The sequence below is a fragment of the Poeciliopsis prolifica genome, unplaced genomic scaffold (genome assembly GCF_027474105.1).
Source record: "Poeciliopsis prolifica strain line A6 unplaced genomic scaffold, Auburn_PproV2 SCAFFOLD017, whole genome shotgun sequence".
NCBI lineage: Eukaryota > Metazoa > Chordata > Actinopteri > Cyprinodontiformes > Poeciliidae > Poeciliopsis > Poeciliopsis prolifica.
In genome coordinates this window covers 5,303,023-5,321,564 of record NW_026562392.1, presented here as the reverse complement: position 1 = coordinate 5,321,564, position 18,542 = coordinate 5,303,023, and the positions used below count along the sequence as shown (strand labels likewise).

The 18,542-nt window shown below is 42.5% G+C and overlaps 1 protein-coding gene across 5 annotated transcripts in view; it reads right to left on the bottom strand.

Moving 5' to 3' along the window:
- The window catches only part of LOC129367684 (myelin basic protein-like), an 84,608-nt gene that overhangs the window by 3,257 nt on the left and 62,809 nt on the right, over positions 1-18,542 (bottom strand). The gene's annotated exons all lie outside the window — the stretch shown is intronic.

The window sequence follows — 18,542 nt, the reverse complement described above, 5'->3', positions numbered from 1 at the left end:
CAATAACACTCCACTCCTCCAAACTAAATTATGGTCCGCTCTATCGAGGAACTCGGAATAATTCTTCCCTTAAATGTTCTCCTCTGAGGAGTTGATGCTCCCAATCACTGAAAAACACAGAAACACACACAAAGAAAAAAAAACAACCGAACAAAGAAAGCTGAACAAGCTGCTGATGCGTTTTCCCCTGTGTTTCTCAGGGGTTTTGTTAGCATTACCTGCCAATGACTGGAGGTAAAGCTGGGCCAGTGATTTCAAAGAGGCTCATTAAACAGAACTGATTGGTCGCAGCGCTGAGTGTATCAGTGACATTTACTCTGGGACGACCGCGGACTCAGCCAAACGGGCCGCATCGACTGTTTGACGTGTGATCAGACAGGCCTTTCTGAAAACTTTTGAGTTCTTCGATGTTCCTTTTCCTCCTTGTCGGGGACGGAGCAGAGGAACATTGGAGAACAGCCGGGCTCGTATTGGTGTCTGTCTGAACCACGTGATGATTTTGTTCTGGATCTTTCTGAACAAAATCCTTATGAGCTCCAGAGAAAAAAGGAGAAAAAAAAAAAAAAAACACTAACCCACAAATTATTCACCTAAAATTATCCGAAGGTGAACAATAAGGTTCTGTTACCAAGCTGTTTTCACAGTGACTCTTATTCTAACCTGACAAGAAGAATAAATAAGAGGGCTCTTGGTTTTTACCCTTCAGCGGCCTGTCCATGAGGCCTCTTAAATTCCCATCATCCATCATCTTGATGCTCTCTTTCGTCAGCCCGGTGGCGCTGCCATCCACTTCTGGAATACCAATAAAACACAAACCGAAGTCGGAGAAACGTCCCGCCGAGGAATACCTAATCAGTCGATAATGGTTCGGCCTGGTGCTGAGCAGGTGAGAACAAGTTGTGTTTGGCCACACAAAAGGTCACGCTCGTAATGGCGCGTAATTGATTGAAGGTGCGTTCGGATCCGCACAAGTTCCATTTACACGTCTCGGAGAGTGACATAACAGTTGACCCCTGCCTGGGTAATGGCTGAGCGAATCAGATTACCATTTTAGGTAACAAAACATTTCTTTAACGAAGCCACAAGACTTCGCTTACCGTCTGCCAAGCTCTGATGGAGGACAGCAGATTAAAAAGTGAAAAATAGCTGTTATTAAAGCATTTGGATTGATTGTTTTGCTGAGTGTCTCCCAAGACTTCTCGCATTATTTTCCACATTCTGTCATGTGAATCCTTCAACAGCTTGAATACATTATGCTCAGTGCTTACCCAAAGGATTTAGCCTGGCGAGGGGGGCGGACAAAGACAAACACTTAAATCAAAAGCAATGGGGAAAAAAAAACGTTTAACAACAGCAATCACTCTGTGGAACAATTGATCGCTGCAGTCAACTTAACAACCAATAATGCAAACATGTCTACGTTCCTCAACAGAACATTCCAAAGGGAAAAAAATCTTGAAAATGTTCTTTACCTTGCATGCATTTCCTTCCCAAGGTCAGTCCTATATAGTCAGAGGGGGAGTATTTTCCCCCTGACAGCAAAGATAGGTGAAAACCTTTTATTTAGCGATGACTGGAGTTCTGCAGGGTATCAGGTGAAGGGCCTGCGGCGCTTGGGCTATTTTGCATACTAGTTCCTTCATTGTTTGTGCCAGGAGTGAGAGATTTACACCTGCTGCTACTCACAGGCGAGTAAAGGCTGAGTCTAGTCACGCTTTTCAAAAGGACTGAGCCGAGGAAGCGGAGCGGCTTTTATTTGTGCTGTGTACGTCGGTGCAGCATTCTCCAAAGAATTTGCCCTTATGGAGGGGTCACGTAAAGGCCGGTAGGCAACCCTGTTCTGAAAGAGCACCATCCAAGTCGTCCACTTTAATAGAAAGAAACCACGCGGAGTCACAAAGATTCGGAGGTGCGCGACCGGGCGCTGCATCACCGCTTGAGGTTAACATGCAGGGGTGAGGGCGACGCATCCTCACGCCCCACTCAATGCGTCAACTATAAACCTCGTCTTGGTTAAGACGGAGCTAAAAGTGGACAAAAGACGACATACCATCAGAAATGGCTCATGACGTGATCTGGCATCATTAAATAAAATTAATGACTCACTGTGAACAAGTACAATTACCATGCCGTGATCTACCCTGGCCGTCTCATTTCTGAGGAGAGGCGCCAACCTTAGATATCGGCAGGATCCCCTGTAATGCTTGTGATAGTTTTTTTTTTTCAAAACGATTCCACTAAATGCTAAACCTGAAGAGTCCTTGACTGGTAGCTCCTCCAGGATTTCGTTCTCTCTTTGGTTAGTGCTCTCTTTGTCTTGCCTCTCATCCAAGGTGGATGGCCTTGTCTCAGTTCACATATTCAGGTGATGAACTCAATAATACTCCATGAGCTTTTCCCGGGTGTCTTTGGGAGCAGATGCTTTGATTTTCATGATACTCACTGAGCTCTAGTAAAATGCTTATACAGAACTGCGTTCTTTGGAGGGTAACTATCACTGTAGCTCCATTACTTTACTTTTTAATTACTGGGAGGCTGCAGTAATCGGAAGCTCAGAGACTGCAGATGCAGCTCAGGGTCAAAGGGTCGTTGGACCCTTTCAGCAGCAGACAGTGAGAAACGTGGGCAGCAGAAAGGAATGATCTCCATTATTCTACCCAATTTCCCCACGTTGTAGAGTGTCCTCCTTACTTACACAATGTCGACATTAAGCCAGGATATTTATGTTCTTCTGAGCCTTTAACATTAAACAAGTTAACTGATTTAAACCTCAATTATGCATTAAGTATAAAGACAATGTTCACAGTGTGATAATGCTAAGTGGCTTTAGCTGGTTGGTTGGTAGCAAAGTGACAGATGTATAAAACCTCCTAACTCTGACTTTATCCATGTGTAAAAGACAAACGTTTTTATGACAACTTGTCTACAGAAATGAAATGAATGGGCGTCATCATATAGCTCTTTATTCCACTCAATGGTCCTTCAAGGACAAGATGTCCAAGGAAATTAATGCTTCGATGTATATGCTTCAATGATAGCATGTAAGTCGTTTGGCAGCATTGGCCTGTCGATGTGGACAGTTTAAATTCAAGAGAAAATCTGAAAATGAATGTTAACAGAGACAGGAGGCGATTCAGCTTACAGTCGTTTTGCAAGATTAAGGCGATTTATGGTCATCCATGTGTATTTTCATTTTTTTTCTTCTCTTAAAGGAGAGACGTGGCAATGGGAGGAGGCGTGGGCCCGCTGAGAAAGCGATGAAGTGAAACCATATGGCGTGTCTGACCGGTCGATAGCAGCATTTAAAAGGATTAATAAATCTCAAGTCATTTCTGATGAGGGGATGATGAATGTCAGATATCCCAATCTTAAAATCTGGCATTCGAAATGCAGGGGGAGAAATTTATGACAGACCTCGCGAGTCGTTCTCATGTCACGCCGCACATATTTTTGGAAAGTCAAAGCTGTCGGAGCTCATGATTTATGAATGATCACACTGTAAAACAGCCTGTTGATTCAGAGAGGCTGAACACATGCCCTGTTCTCCATATTTATACTACTGAATTTTTTATGAAAGGCACATACTTCTTTTCTTCCATTTGACAATTTGGCACTTTCTACTGAAAATACGTCACAAAAAAATCTCAAGACAATTCAGTAAATCTCAGCTTAGACTCGCGACTTCAGACAGACAACTTCCAACTAATGGACTGCTCACGATCACAATCTGACCTGAATTGTACAATCAATCGGTTGCTTTCGTTCGTATTAGTTTGAGTTGTGTTTGTACTAAACGTGACTGAACGGAAAGGTTTTGAATTGTCGGTCAGTGGACATCCAAACACTACAGGAGTTTATTCTTTGAGCAAATTGGTTTATCTTCAATAATGACAACGGAAGACTCGGTTGATGTCAATTCCACAAATTTTGGAGGCACCCTTACTTTAAATGAAAGTCCACTCCTTTGGTCTTTGCAGCAAGACTCCGTCTGCAGACTTTAATACAAATCAATCGCAGACGTCTTTCATCAACGACTGAGGCGTTCCACTCGACCTAGCAGCCTTGATCAAACCGAGAATCAGTCAGCTGCTAACAGAATTTAATAAAAACATAAAAAAAAAAAAACAGACATATTTCATTAATCATTACTCTCTGCTCGCCTCAGAGCGACACAGTAATTTGGTGTCACTCGCCTGCAGTTAAACGTTGCAGGACCTTCCAGGGAGCCAGCCTCAGGTCCTGTTTTCACGCCAGTTTCTACTCATGAAAGACGGGAACAGAAACAGAAGCTGTAAACAAAACTAAGGGCCAATTATTCGGCACATCTCCGCGCAGCACCGCTGAAACGAGCAGGAATCCCAGTGAGAGTTTGGCAGCTCCACTTTGTAGGTTTCTGTATAAAAAAATCTGATTTATTCATGGAGCTTCTCCAAGGACTTTTTCCTCACTAGATGAGCAGGTGGTGGTGGGTTTAGCCAGACGAGGCAGGAAGGTCATAATTTTATGACGAAATCCTGGAATAAATATGTAAAAGCATACAGAATATAACACTAGGAGCTTTTTCACATTTTGTAATGTGACAACCACAAATTTAAATGCATGTTATTGGTATTTCAGGAGAAGTATAAAATCCTTGAAATGCGTTGCTTTCGGTTTGAAAAGACTGATTAAGTCCAAAATAACCGACTCGATGTAGTCTCAGTATAAATAGAGCTGACAACAACAAGATCTCCAGATGGATAAGTTGATATAAGACACAGTGCACTTCACGCTGAGGAAACCTTCCCCACGGCGACGCATGGATGTGGCTGAACTTGAAGACTGACAGCCAGACTAGTTTCTTCAAGATTTTTTTTTTGCGAGAAAAAAAAAAATCTTATACAAATGAAACGTTAAAAAAGTCTTGAAACTAGTTTTATTAAAGCTGCAGAATGTAGCTTTATTTTTTTTATTATGTTACCTGCCGCCACAGATGGCGGCAGGTAAGCGGTTTTCCTGTGACCTTAAGTTGTTTATCTGCCATTAGCAAATTTAGTAGCGTGTACCAGAGGATGACTGACAGCATTAAGACCCTCCTACTGGCTCTGATTGGTTGTTTTCGACAGAGAACTGTGCTCTTTTGCAGACCGTTTTTTAATATTATACTGTCGCAACATGGTGACAGTTTTAATAAATATGGGAAAAACATATTTTTGTAAAAGTTACATTCTGCAGCTTTAAAGCAGCTGCTTGTCTTTAGTAACTAACTGTGTATGGCTTGGTAAGCTGAACAAAAACACATTTCTTTCATGATTTAAAATTGAAAATAATTCTATTTTCACCACCTGCCATTCAGAGGAAGGCTCATCACATAAAATGTTGACTTTATTTCAGTATTTCAGCTGATATTTCAGGAGAAACAGGCCAGCTGACCATCACTATGTCCAACGTAGCTGAAGGGAACTGCCGCGAGCACAAGCAGCCCACATGATCTGCTCAGAGTAAAAACAAAGGAGAGAAATCCGCATGCAGAAGGAAAGTGGTATGCAGAAAGTGGGCCTCAATCTGCTCATTTTTCCTCCTCTCTCGGGATGCGGAGCCAAGCATCTGGAACAACAACAAGGACAGTGAGGAGACAGAGGCGCGGGAAGCAGCCCTCTGGAAAAACATCCATCGCTATGTAGCCCGATACCAAGCCTCCCACCTGAGGGCAAGCATCCCCCCGCCGCTGCATTCATGGCCAATCTGAAGCAACCCACGAGCTCCGGGGCGGAAAAAAAGACGCTCTCTGTCTCCGACACCCCGACTGGCATTCAGGATGTTTGTCCCCCAGGGATTTACAAGAAGAGATAAGGGTGACAGCAGAAGCTGTGCCCAGCATGACCTGTGAACTTTGCTTCACAAGACGAGTCTGAGAAGTTAGAAAGCAGCACTTCTTCAGGTCGTGTGTGTTTGGAGGGTGTTGCAGCCGGCTGTATCGATAACGCTGCACTGATCAAAGCGCCGGTAGCTTCCCAGAACACAATGAAATCCCAAGCCAGGCATTACGCAGAGCCGATGAAACGGATTTGTTGTCCCCACAGATGGAAGTGAATTCTTTACTGTGTTCACAAATTACATCTTTCTCTACTTGCAAACTTTTGTTTTTGCATTAACCTTCCCCAACCCCCTTTTGGGACCTATGATCAAGATTGTAAAAGCCGGCTTATTTGTGTCTAACTTATGAGGCTGAGTTTCCATTTTTCATGTCAGAGTGCTGCATCGCTCTGATGGACTTTTTGTTAGTTTTGAATTTTCAGAGAGATTCGTTTCTTTTTCTGTCCCCTTTCGCCTCAGGAACATATACTGTGTTTTCTATTAACTGCATGTACAATTAATAAGCAACATGTTGAGGATTTAATTCATCATTATGTATGTTGAGCGACTGGAGCGTTCTCTGTTAACCCCAAACGTTAATGAACTGGCAACTTCAATATTTAAAATGGGAGAAGTAGCGTCAGTATCTTTGTTATCGGGAAGTTATTAGTAAGCAGAAACTTCATGGAACTAAATGAGTAAATAATAATTATAATTGACAAAAAACACTTAAAAACCTACAAAACATGTAAATAATAATCACAAGTTTCTTTTGCAACTACAACCTGCAAAACCTTAAGTTCCAGTAGGGTACGCTGTAGGTCGGGTGAGGAATGGGGTTATTTAATTTAAATTTTTTATTTTTTTTTGGCTTTCATTTTATTACTGCTGAGAAGAATGTTTTGTCCTCAACACTTTCATTGCGAACATTGTCCAACTAAGGTAAGACATGATCCCGCTTCTAGAGTCACTGTTAACTATTTTTTAACCATTTTTCACTTTTCAGAAAGTTTCATTTCTTCTTCTAATTTTGCCACAGGAATAAAATGTGAGCGCCTAGTGTCGATCTCGTCAGGCCAACACTCATTTTTGAGGACAGGGTCAAAATAACATTATTCCCATAACTGTGGGAATAATGTCCAAAAGACTCAGACAAACAAATCTGACATCAAGGAGGGAAAGCTTTTCCTTCAGTAATTTCTGTGATGCTTCTCTCCGTTTGAGCAATTATCCAATCACACAATCACACCGACGCTGCGCGGCGCACCGAGTCGCCCACGTTCAGACAAAACAATCAATGTTTTGTCAGCGCAACAATTAACAGCTTCAAACCTACAGAATGTTACCATCTATCAGCGGTTCTCTACCGAGGGGGAAGGACGCACGAAGTAATTGCAGAGCGATTTTAGAGTAGCTGTGAGGTGAACGGCTTCAGACTGTCAGATCTGGAGATCAGCAGAAAAACTCTTCCATAACGTCACCCTCCTAAAACAATGGCTTTTTTTTAGTTCATCTATTTTTAACTGAGATTTACTGTGGATCTGATCCAAATGAAAACGTTCACGTTGCATGTCGGGTTCAAGCAGTTTGGAAATTAAAAGAGAGTGGGTTATATTTCTGTATATATAGCAAACTGAATGTTTAGTCAGAATATTTGGCCTTGACTGGACGTGTTGGTGAAGCACGAAAAGTTGACTGGCAGTCGGCTCGGCGACAGGACAGCGGGACATTTCCAGTCCATGTCAGGGGAGTAATGCTCAGAGAGTCAGGTTTATATTCCCCAGCCAGGGAGACGTGAGTGAAACACATTCAAACACATGTTTCAACATGACTAATGTCCCGGAGCGGAGCGGCGGTTGGACGGCCGCGTCAAAGGGTTCGACCAACAGATGAAACTCAGACGTTTCTCGATTGAGTCGCGGCACAAAGAATTTGTCATTCTGATTCCGGCTCCCTCACTGCATCTGCTCAATCGAGAAATGACAGGATGTCAGGGGAACAAGGAATCGCGACACTGTCGTGGTGGCGGTACTGCAATTTCCTCGCCGTCCTTGATCAGTAAAATTGTAAATCGTGTCTGGGCTAGCAAGACGGTGACAGTCCAATCAACCGGGAAATTAATTCCCGGAAAACAGAGCTTGAGTCCCTGACAGCCGAAATATGAAACGACAACTAACAATCGCTGCCAGGAACTTGTTCATCGTCGTACGATTGGATATTTTGCGCTCGTGTTGCGCCACAATAAATTAAACCGTATCTTTTAATTGGCTGAAGTGACCCCTGATGGTGAAAGTCAAAGCTTCACAACACGTTCTGCTGCCGCCTCGAGTCTGGCCGGTGTGAGTCCTGAGGGGTAACTGGTTAACACAAAATTTGACTATTTATTCATTTATTTATTTATAGGATATAACGGGGAAAAAAAGCCCCGTGGGTGAGCTCTCGCTTTAACAGTATCATTCCAGCCGCCCAGCATGTTGCCTTTTTCCCTCTATTTCTCTAAAATCACCACCAGCCCTTTCCAAGTCAGCAGCACAATCTGCTAATGCATATTTATGCTTTTGCTTGGCAGAAGTATACATAAATATGAGAGGCTTTCTTTCACTAAATGCACATTTTCTTTAAATGTAGGCAAACCTCCTTCTGCGCACAACAAATCGCTTTTTGTTTGGGGGAGCCAGAACGATTCCACAACGATTAACTCAGGTTGGCGAGCATTTATCTGCCCGCTAATAGCGTTGCATTGAGAAACACAGCAATCGCCTGGGCTGTAATTAATAGATAATGCAGCGTAACGCAGGCAGACATTTCTATTCAAAGCTGATGCAAAGGGTTCGGAGCGAGCTGCGGGGATGTTCTTTGGAAACCGGTCTGCCATGACCAGCAGCACGAAAAGGAAGCGCGCTCTGAATGAGCCGCAGCTCCTCTGCTGGCGTCGTCACAAAGATCCGAGTCGCAGCGGCTGAGATCGCATGAAATCGAATTAAACGCACCGCACAAGACCTGCGAAGGCCTGGTGGCAAGACATCAAACTCAAGACTCACGCTGAATTAGTCAAAAGAGAAGAGGCTCTTTAGTGTTTCCCACGATAAATAAAACACGCGGCGACTGCTCCTTTACATGGACGGAGATTTCAGTGATTTGACTCGTTTGAGTCATTTGATCATGCGATTAAAGGCGAGAACGAGTGAAGCGGAAAACTCGATTTGTCAAATAATTTAAAGCCCTAATAATGACGGGATAATCCGGATGTGTTTTTGGCAAACAGAAAACCTTCAGGACCAGATGAAACAGGCTACGTTTCACAAATAAGATGTCTTACCAAATAAAATCCGTCCATCTGTTACCAGGTTTTGAAGGAGGAGTGTGTAAAAGTTGCCGCAGAGAAGCAGGGCTGCATTTTGCGTTTGTTTTTATTGTTAAGTCATAATCCGGGAACATCTGTGGCTGTGCACATGCAGAGAGATATACTAACGCATCACCTGCTTTTTGCTGCGCACCTGGATTTTATGTGGCAAAATCAAACTCAGAGAACAAATGATGCGAGGGTTTTGAAAATGAAATACAACAAACATAAAAAGTGTGGCATTTAGCAGAATCGCCTCTTTTTTTTAAAACTTTTTGCTGGAATTATTGCTTCATGTCTCCAAATGTACAAGCTTTGCACTTTTGGGGAGAGAAATATTTGCATTTTTTTTAATGAACAAAATAAACTCTGCCTCAGAGTCAGATTGACTGTGAACAATTTGTTTCCATGTAAGATCAGAAAACAAGATTTGAAAATAAGAAAACAGAAAACAAGAAAGCAAGATTTGTTTTCTTGTTTGCCATGTTTTGCTGATTAATTCTGATCTATTTTTAAAAACACATTAAAGTTAGGCCTATGCACTTCAGCTGCCAGGAGATTTCTGTTTTAAAACAACAACCAAAACAATGAGCGAAATATTTGAAGGGAAGTAGAAGACAAAAATATTTATCCTCAAATGACCAGGACAACAGGAAGCAAAGAGAGAGGATTACCTCTCATTTGAATGAAATCGATGGAAATCGATGACTTTGTTTATAATGATAAAAGAGTTTAATGTTACCAAAAAAAGGTGATCAAACATAAAGACTGCTTGGCTTTTCTTTGTACGTTTTTTTTACATTTTTGTACTGGAACTCAATGTTTCGGCGTCTCTGTGGTTTTCTGGAGCTTTGCTTCAGATTTGCAGAGCATAGAAGCTGAATGCTGCTTCTCCTCATTTGTTTGGTCTGTCAACAGACCGACCCATGCAAGCAGTGGTAGGAGTTTTGCACCACTTTGTGTCAAATAGTTTAAAATCCCAATCAAATACACTGAGATTTTTGCCTGTGTGCGCGAGAGAGAAAAACAATTCTCTTCAATTTCAAGTTGCTCCGTTTTCCGATCAGAAGAGATGCTCTCTATGACATCTTGCCCAGCATATGGGCTGTATCAGCTCTGCACAGGCTCTCTTGGTTCCTCGCTCTCCCCTCCCCTTGGACTCTCGCTGCAACAGACCCTGCTGCCAACTCACACACCACGATTGTCCTGCCAGATGGTCAAGACCGGATGACGTGCTCTCCTGAGCTCAGGGCGACACACTGAAGCACCCTCTCTCTTCCACCGGGCTGCGCAAACACGAAGAAAACCCCCCGATATGTACGAAGGTTTTCTGGAAGAAAACCGAAAAGACAGGCGACGATCACAAAGGGGGAAAGCAAGATGAGAGAGGGGACAAAAAAAAACAAAATGCTCTGAACAATGGTGTCAAAGCAAAGAACACTGCTCCAGTGATGGACGCTTCCCTTTAACAATCAGAGCTTTTGAATTGGGGTCGGCGGAGGGGAGACGCTTGTTGTTGCCAGTGCCAGGGACCGGTACCGGCTCGAGTCAGTCTCCGCCACGGAGACAAATAACTGAGCCACTGCACTTCTGTATGAATGATGAAACTCATACAGTTCCTTCCCTCCGCCGTCCCCAACCCTGGGCTCTGTGCACCGTTCCTGGGGTTCAACCCCATTCACAAAAACACATTTGGACAAAAATGAAGTTGCACCAATTAATTTGCCCACAATCGGAATTGGCCTAGTCAATGCAAGAGCGGACCAAGTCCCATTTCCCTGAGTTCAGGGATGCCAACGTATCTAATGCCAACGTATCTAATGCCAACATTTCTCGTGCTGGCAGTGATTACAAGAAGAATCTGTACTCATTTTGTCCTCGTTTCTGACATGTAAGCAACTCTCCCCTGAGTTCAGGTCCAGAACCTGCTTTCTGATCCGGAGCCCCGCTCACTATCCACTGGCTTTCTGAGCTAATAAATAAATGTGGATACGTCACCAGATTTATACAGCATGACTAAACATAGCAGAAAAGTGAGAGATAAGCGGCATCACCTATGTAACCCAGAGTTGCTAACACGACGTTAGCTCGTCTGTTGTCTCATAGTAAAAGAAAAGTACAACTTCAAATGCCGAACAGCCGGAAATTGTTGTGTCTCCATCTGAGATCCTGGTCTTGCAGGCTTTGCATGTTTCACTGTTTTTAGATTTAATTTGGATATTTCAAATTAAATATCCAAATTAAACTGATGTACCCAAAAGAAATTACTCACGGGAGCATATCTGCAATGAGCGCGTTTCTCTTCAGTCTCCGGTTTTTTCCCGCCGTTGTTATTTCTAAATCCTGTTCATTCGATTGGTTGCGCTGCAGCTTATGTACACATACATACTGAGAGTGGAAAAACAGAGTGAATGAGTGAAATGAATTAATGGGGCCACTTTATCAGTAATGTGTGTTTTACATTTTAAGACTTTGAGTAAAATATCAAGTCTTTCCAAGTAAAGAGCTTCAAGTCAGGTCCAGTCCCAAGTCAATGGTGTGAAAGTCAAAGTCAAGTCCGAGTCTTTGAGCATTTTTTCAAGTCAAGTCTTGATTTTAATGACTCGAGTCCCAACCTCTGCACTGCAATACTGCTGTCCTAAAAACGAGAACATCTTACTGTAATAAGATTTCTAGAAATGACAGAGAGAGCTGTGTAGCTAAAGCTTAAATATGTTCCACTGTATTTTCCAATATATCATACTCATATCCCTGTATGATGCAGAATGTTGAGTGCAAGAACAAATGGCGCTGCTTCAGAAAAAGAGAAAAGTAAGATATTTGACTTTTTTTCATATGAAATTACTGTACTGTTGTGCTGCTGAGGCCAAAACTAACTGAACAAAAGAAGAAAACACCTCCTTTCTAGACTATTCTTAACCACGCTGTTAAATAAATAAATACAAAAAAACAAAGGGGAACAAAGAGAGTCAGAGTGATGACTGAAGAAAACAACAGGAGCCGCGCAGGCACTGTCTGCGGCAAGTCGGTGAAAGAAAAGCCGATTGGGCAGAGTTCAGCTCCGGCTCCATATGCTCCGCGGGACCACTGGGGGGAAATTACATTTCCACAGAATAGGTTCTCAATCTGCTCTCATTAAGGCTCAATCTCTTTCAGACTCCTTTATAGCGTAACTGACAAGCAAACATGGATGTGGCTGAGCGCAGGAGCCCCCCGCCCGCTCCCCATCGGGCCGTGGAGAGAAGCCCTCTGACTGAACCGACCGGGCCGGGAGCCAATCGATGCGATCTGCAGCGGCTCGTTCGAACCCTAATATTTCAGGAGTAGCCGGCAGCGCCCAAACGCAATTACCGGAGGGAAGCACATTGAGCTTGAAATAAGTGATTACGGGATCGGGCCAATTACCACTTGTTTCGCTGATAGGAGCTGAAGTTGGACTGGACTGAGGTCAGCTGATGGTCTTATTAAGTTATCTTTGTAGCCACATCAGCAGCTGGCTGGCCATCATCGGCCGCTGAATCTAAGCTTGAATGAAAAGAGAGTGTCGTATAGTTTTAATCTGAGGTTAACTCATTTTAAAATGGCAGCATTATGTGCTTTCCAGCCACATGCTGACATTTTATAACACAATCTAATAACTTTGTAATTTAATTCCTTGAAATTGGGACTTTGTCCCTTTAAAAACTCCTGCTCATTCTGAAACTCTGCCTTCAGGAAGTCATCACAGCAGCACGCCGCAATTAACACCTTACCAATGTTTCTACCAGTGTTGCACTGGGAAGTAGCTCATATAATGAGCTCAGGTGATGCACAGTTCTGCTAGGTGTTTGCTGATTGCTGCTGGCTAGTTTGAAGGAGCTGAGCAGCAGTTCTCGGTCCCCCAAAGCATCTTCCGTATCTGAATTGCCAAGGGAGTCTAAAGAATTTCTGAAACATGCATGAAAGAATCAAAGCAACAAATATTTTGAATATTTTGTATATTTTGAATGAGATGAACAACATGACATGACAAAAAGCTCCAAAAGTTGATTCTATACAACCCTGCCCTTTTAACATCCAGCTATGTGAATTCATTTCTGCTTAATATGGCTGTATGTATAAAGGTCATCAGCAAATATTACAGTATTAATCTGATAATCATGTGTCTTAATATGCTGTGATATTAAGACACATGATAATTTCATGTGTCTTAATATCATGCCTTCCAGACACTCATAAAAACTAACTCACTTCGGCATGCCATGTGCTTGGATTGTGCTGTCACATTGTGGTAAAGTCTACACTTCAGACTTAGCAGCTTTGTGCTTGACCAAAATGAATGAATTAATATAAGCTGCACGTTCCTATACATCTCGGTACATTTGTAACTATGCAACAAATGCTTTAGGGAAACTAAGGCAGGATTAACTCAGTGAAGTCTGAATGTAGCCTGAGTGAAGATCAGTTTTCATAGCAGCTCATCTCAGGTCTGACTAAACTCCTCCCCACTTTTTAAAATCGAGACGTGTATTTTATTTTATTTTTTTCTTACAAGCATCGTAAACATCCAGTTTACTGTAAATATAACCAGTGGAGACAGCAGAAGGGCACATCAAAAACCAAGAGGAACATTTATTCTCCCGAGGCTGGATTAAAAATGTGATTTAGCCGATCTGATCTTGCATCATAGCCGAATGTAAATCTAAAACTTCGTCAGAATTTGAGTTTCCCTGTGTGTTTATTTAGGATTCTGTGCCAGATGAGTCTCTGTGTTGTCCAGTCTCCCCCTTGATAGATCCCAGCTGTGTCTAGTTCCCTGGATTACCTCCTGTGTATTTACACCCGCCTGTGTTTCTTGTTCACAGTCTAATGTGTCTCGTTGTCTCGTGTCAGTCGATTACGGTTTACCAGTGTCTACCAGAGACTGGCTCGTAGCTTTTGCTCCTCTGCGCTGCCTGGATTTTTCTCCTTTTCTTCCCCATCATTAAACCATTATCACCCCCCACCTCACGACAAATTATTCCCTCACAAACTAATGCAGAGAGTGAAAGACGTGTTCTGCGTCTCCCCATCGACTTGCAATGCGATAAATCCATCTCTGCATCGTCAAGTCGCTTCTACTTCATAAAAGAAAAAAAAAAAGCAATTTGATGCTTTTAGCTTTTGCAGGAAAAGCTGTGTTGCAGGATCGTTTCCTCCTGATTTTGGAAACATTACAAAGATGAGCATTTTGAGTATCCAATCTTTAGTCTAGTGTGGTTCAAAGAAAAACACAGACTCAAGTCTTCCACTCAATACATTTTGTTTTTTTAACAGTTTGTTTGAAAGAGCAACTTTAAATGGACGCCAGGTAAAATGAAGCCAATCCAGTAATGGGTTTGAAACATGTACAATTTGAGAAAAACACTGTGGTTTGAAGCAAGAAAACGGGTTTTAGAAACGGCGTTCTGGACTCAGAGATGAGAACATAGAATCTTCTTGAATATACATCTTTTCTTGAACATGTTTATGTTCGTGTGCTTCCCTTTGAATAAGAGCTATTGTCGACTTTTTTTTTCTTTTTTTTCCCCCTTTTGTACCCAGGTGTATGAAAAAAAGGTTAAAGATAAAAATGAAATTAACTGCAAAGTAACTCCTCTCAAAGATAAAGGCTTCGGGGGGGGGAAGCTATTATGTCACACATAATACTCAACAGCTGAAAGCTCTGTACCGAATACAAATCTCGTAAGTGATGGAGAAAATGTGATTTTTAAAAGGTTTGGAGTTCTCAAAATCTTTACAAGTGTTATGGATTTATAGCATAAATCCATGAGAGCGAAACGTGTCTTCCAATCTTAGACACACTTTTTCAAAAACACAATCGTGAATGTACTTTATTGGATTGGACAGACAAACAAAATGCACAGTTTTCAACATTTTCTGAAAAAAACAAATATCTAACAGACTTTTATCCACCAACTAAAATGGAGTATGACGCACTGCAGACCAATCAAGCAAAGGGCTTGAGAGGGTAGGAAAGGAGAGTGCTATTAAAACCAGTCAAGCAGACGTACCCGGGTGAGAAGTCTGGGACAAGAAACCATTTGGTTGTGCGCCAACGGGGCTAAAATGGCAAAAGGAAAAAGTATTTGCAAAACAAACGGAAAGTCACGTTTGACGAACGCAAACCGAATGGTGGAAGCCCTCTGTCGGATGAAACGAACGCAGCTCTATTAAAAAAAACAACAGAAATATCTCAGTGGTGTTATGTTAGAAAAGAAATACCGCAACCAGGTTAGCAGTATTGGTGGAATTGTGAAAATCTTAAGATAAGCTGTTTTCTTGGTTACCTTTATATCAGTGTGTTGAGTAGTATGACTCAAACATGAACAGGCTGCATATGTCCATGCCTGCCAACAACTCACACCATCCTCCACAGAGATATGCCCAGGAAATGTGCTCTGGGCGTAAAATGTTTTTTTGTGCCAGTGCGACACTTGGCGAGACAACCAAGCCAAAGTCTCCTCCGCTGTTTTCTGTCCATCCGAGGTTTGTTTCTCCGTCTGATCGATCTCGTCCCACTGCGGCCAGCGATGATGGGGCAGAGGTCTGCGTTTGTGGCGCTGCGCCTGTTGCGGCCCGCGCAAGGTAATGGATTCATAATGGGCTTTTAGCAGTCACCCGGCAGAAGGAGGCGTTTTGTCCCTCGCTGAAAGAGCACGGCAAACAGGAAGTGTGCCGTCAAGATGTCCAGAAAGGCTGGATTTGCTGATGTGAGTTACGATTCCTTCTGATGACAAGCCGGCGCAAAGAACTCGAACAGGGAGCTAGGATTACCACCGGGCTGGTGGTAATGGCTCCCTGTGACTGGAGTTGACATAATGAAACAAAACTGTTAACCGATCCAAATGAACGAGACGTAAGAACAAACAAAAGAATCACAATGAGGCTGACGTTGCGACTCAAGAAATTTGACTTCGGTTTGGCTTTGCTCTCAGCATTGACTGTTGCTGGCTCTGTCAAACATTTAGCATAAACGCCGACTGAGGTCAGTCAAGAGTGCATCCAACCAGTCAACTGTTTATACCCGACCCCAGTTCTGTAATACTAAGAAAAGTTTTTAATGCTTAAAACCTGCTTACCAGATTGCGCTCTCACACAGTGTGACATCACCACTGCTCCTGATATATTGATTACCGCTCAGAGAGGTACAAAAAAAAAATCTACCAGAGACATTTGATTTCTTACATCTTTTGAAAACGGCGCTTAATAAACATGTTGCTGCCAGTGACAAGCTGCTTTCCAACTCCAGCTCAGTAAAATCAGTTTGTTCGTTAAGGAGTAGGTAAATCTTGATTTTAAAAAGTCCCTTGAACTTTATAAAAGCCAAATGTTCAGGAGCTTCAATCCGGTCGCTTTTGTGTGCCGACTTTGGAGATACCACCTACTAAAACTCCATCCTACTCCGTTCAGGTTTTTTCCCCCAAGCTGCTAGAAGCACATCTGTGACGGGGAAAACCACCCCAAAGACTAAACCTGGTTAAAATAAATCAGAACGTTTTGATTACGTTCACGCCGATGTCATTCCATGCCTTCACCCGGACGATGCTTTTTACGCCTATTGGCTCAGTTTTGAACAATCTGTTTAAGTCTGTTCCTTGCTGATCAAACCCCCACCGTTCACCGCAGAGGGGCACACGGGGGCATTAATTACTGCAGGAGGAGGGGACGGAGCGGATCGATCAGACGGAGTCGCTGCATTGTGGAACCTCTGCTAATAATGACTGAGCACAACAAGGCGGCGAGGGGACGACTCATTGCTTTGCACAGAGCCGTGTTCGCTTATTCTGCCGCCGCCGCTGTGATTTAGCGACACACATAAACACAATCCAATTAGCCAGATTAACTGCCGCTGCATATTGGTTATTAATCTAAAAGGGCTTCGTTGGGAACGCAATTAACAGTGTAAATAATCTGTTATTGTATTTGTAATTGCTTAACCTGTGGGAGATTTAGGACCCTAAATTTCAGTAGCGGAGAAAGAAATTGGTCTCTAATTCCGTCGCGCTGGAAGATAAACGTGCCGCTCGTGATTTGCTGTCGTTACCATTTCCCTGGAGCGAGGTCAGCGGAGTCACCAGGAAGTTCACGGCGCTCCGCTGCTGATGTCTCTCCTTTCTTGGCGCTGTGTAATCAGCACAGCGACGAGCCAAAACCCCTCTGCTGGCAAGTCGACGGTTAATCAAGTGCGTTTGATGAACACTTGACTTTTTATCAGAGCGGAAAGTCGTGACAATATTCATCTGAGGAAGATGGTGGATGTGAGAATGATCCTCTAATTCCCGGGCTCTTGACCTTTGCAGGTAATTCATGTCTTCTTTCAGGTGAACTTGGTTAGATGACACAATTGCGACATAACGTCGAGATTTCATAAATTCTGTTTGGTTCCCGACTTGTGCATGTGAACTAAAAAATAAAATAAGAAAAAAATAAATGAAAGTGGGGGGGAAAGTCATTTCCTTCACCCTTGGTGGTGTTTGAAAACAGAGTCTAGACTCAGACTCCATCATCAGAGTTAACAAGCTCTAACAGGAAGCCTCTGAGGGATTGATGTTATCATTAGGAGAAAGGTAAAAAAAAAAAAAAAGTCCCAGGTTATTTTTTTTTTTTATTTTATGTATGAATTGCACAGTAGGATTTAGCTTAAAAAACAAAGTGTGAATAAAAAAATTTCAATAAATCCATGCTGGTAATTTTTACCCCAATTTTATACATTTATTCAAAACATAAAACTGTTTTGCTTCTAAAAAGCATCGACTGGAAGTCGAAGTGCAGACGTCTTCCTTCTGCCTCATCAAACTCTGCCCTCATCTGCTGAGCTGCAGTATTACAAAGGCCCTGTTTAACCTCTGTCATCATCTTTAAACTGGCCACATTCTGGTGTCCCACCAGACAGCCAGATGTTTTTTTTTGTTTTTTTTTTTCTCATCTTTGGGAAGAACAAGCTTGCAAAACTAAAATAAAGTAGCTCTTCACTCCATGTGGACTAATGTCAGTGTGATTAAACGGAAACCGTCATAACTGCCTGACAAAAAAAAAAAAGAAAAAAGAAAAAAAAAGAGAATCAAAATATACAGATGGTGAGGGAAGGTACTGCTAATACATGCTGTGTCAGGGTGAATTTTCAGCTTTCTCTACCTTAGAAACAGCCTTCAGTCCTTCCAGTGTTATCTTTTCTAGAAATGCACAGAGCAATCAGCTGCCAAAGATGTTTTTTAAAGCCTGATTGACAGTTTACCCCACTCAAATAGGGCTGCATATCAGGAAATGATGTAACTCTAATGACATTAGTGGCAACTCCGATAACGATTGGAGCATCAACCCAGTTTCTGTAAATCTCTCTAAG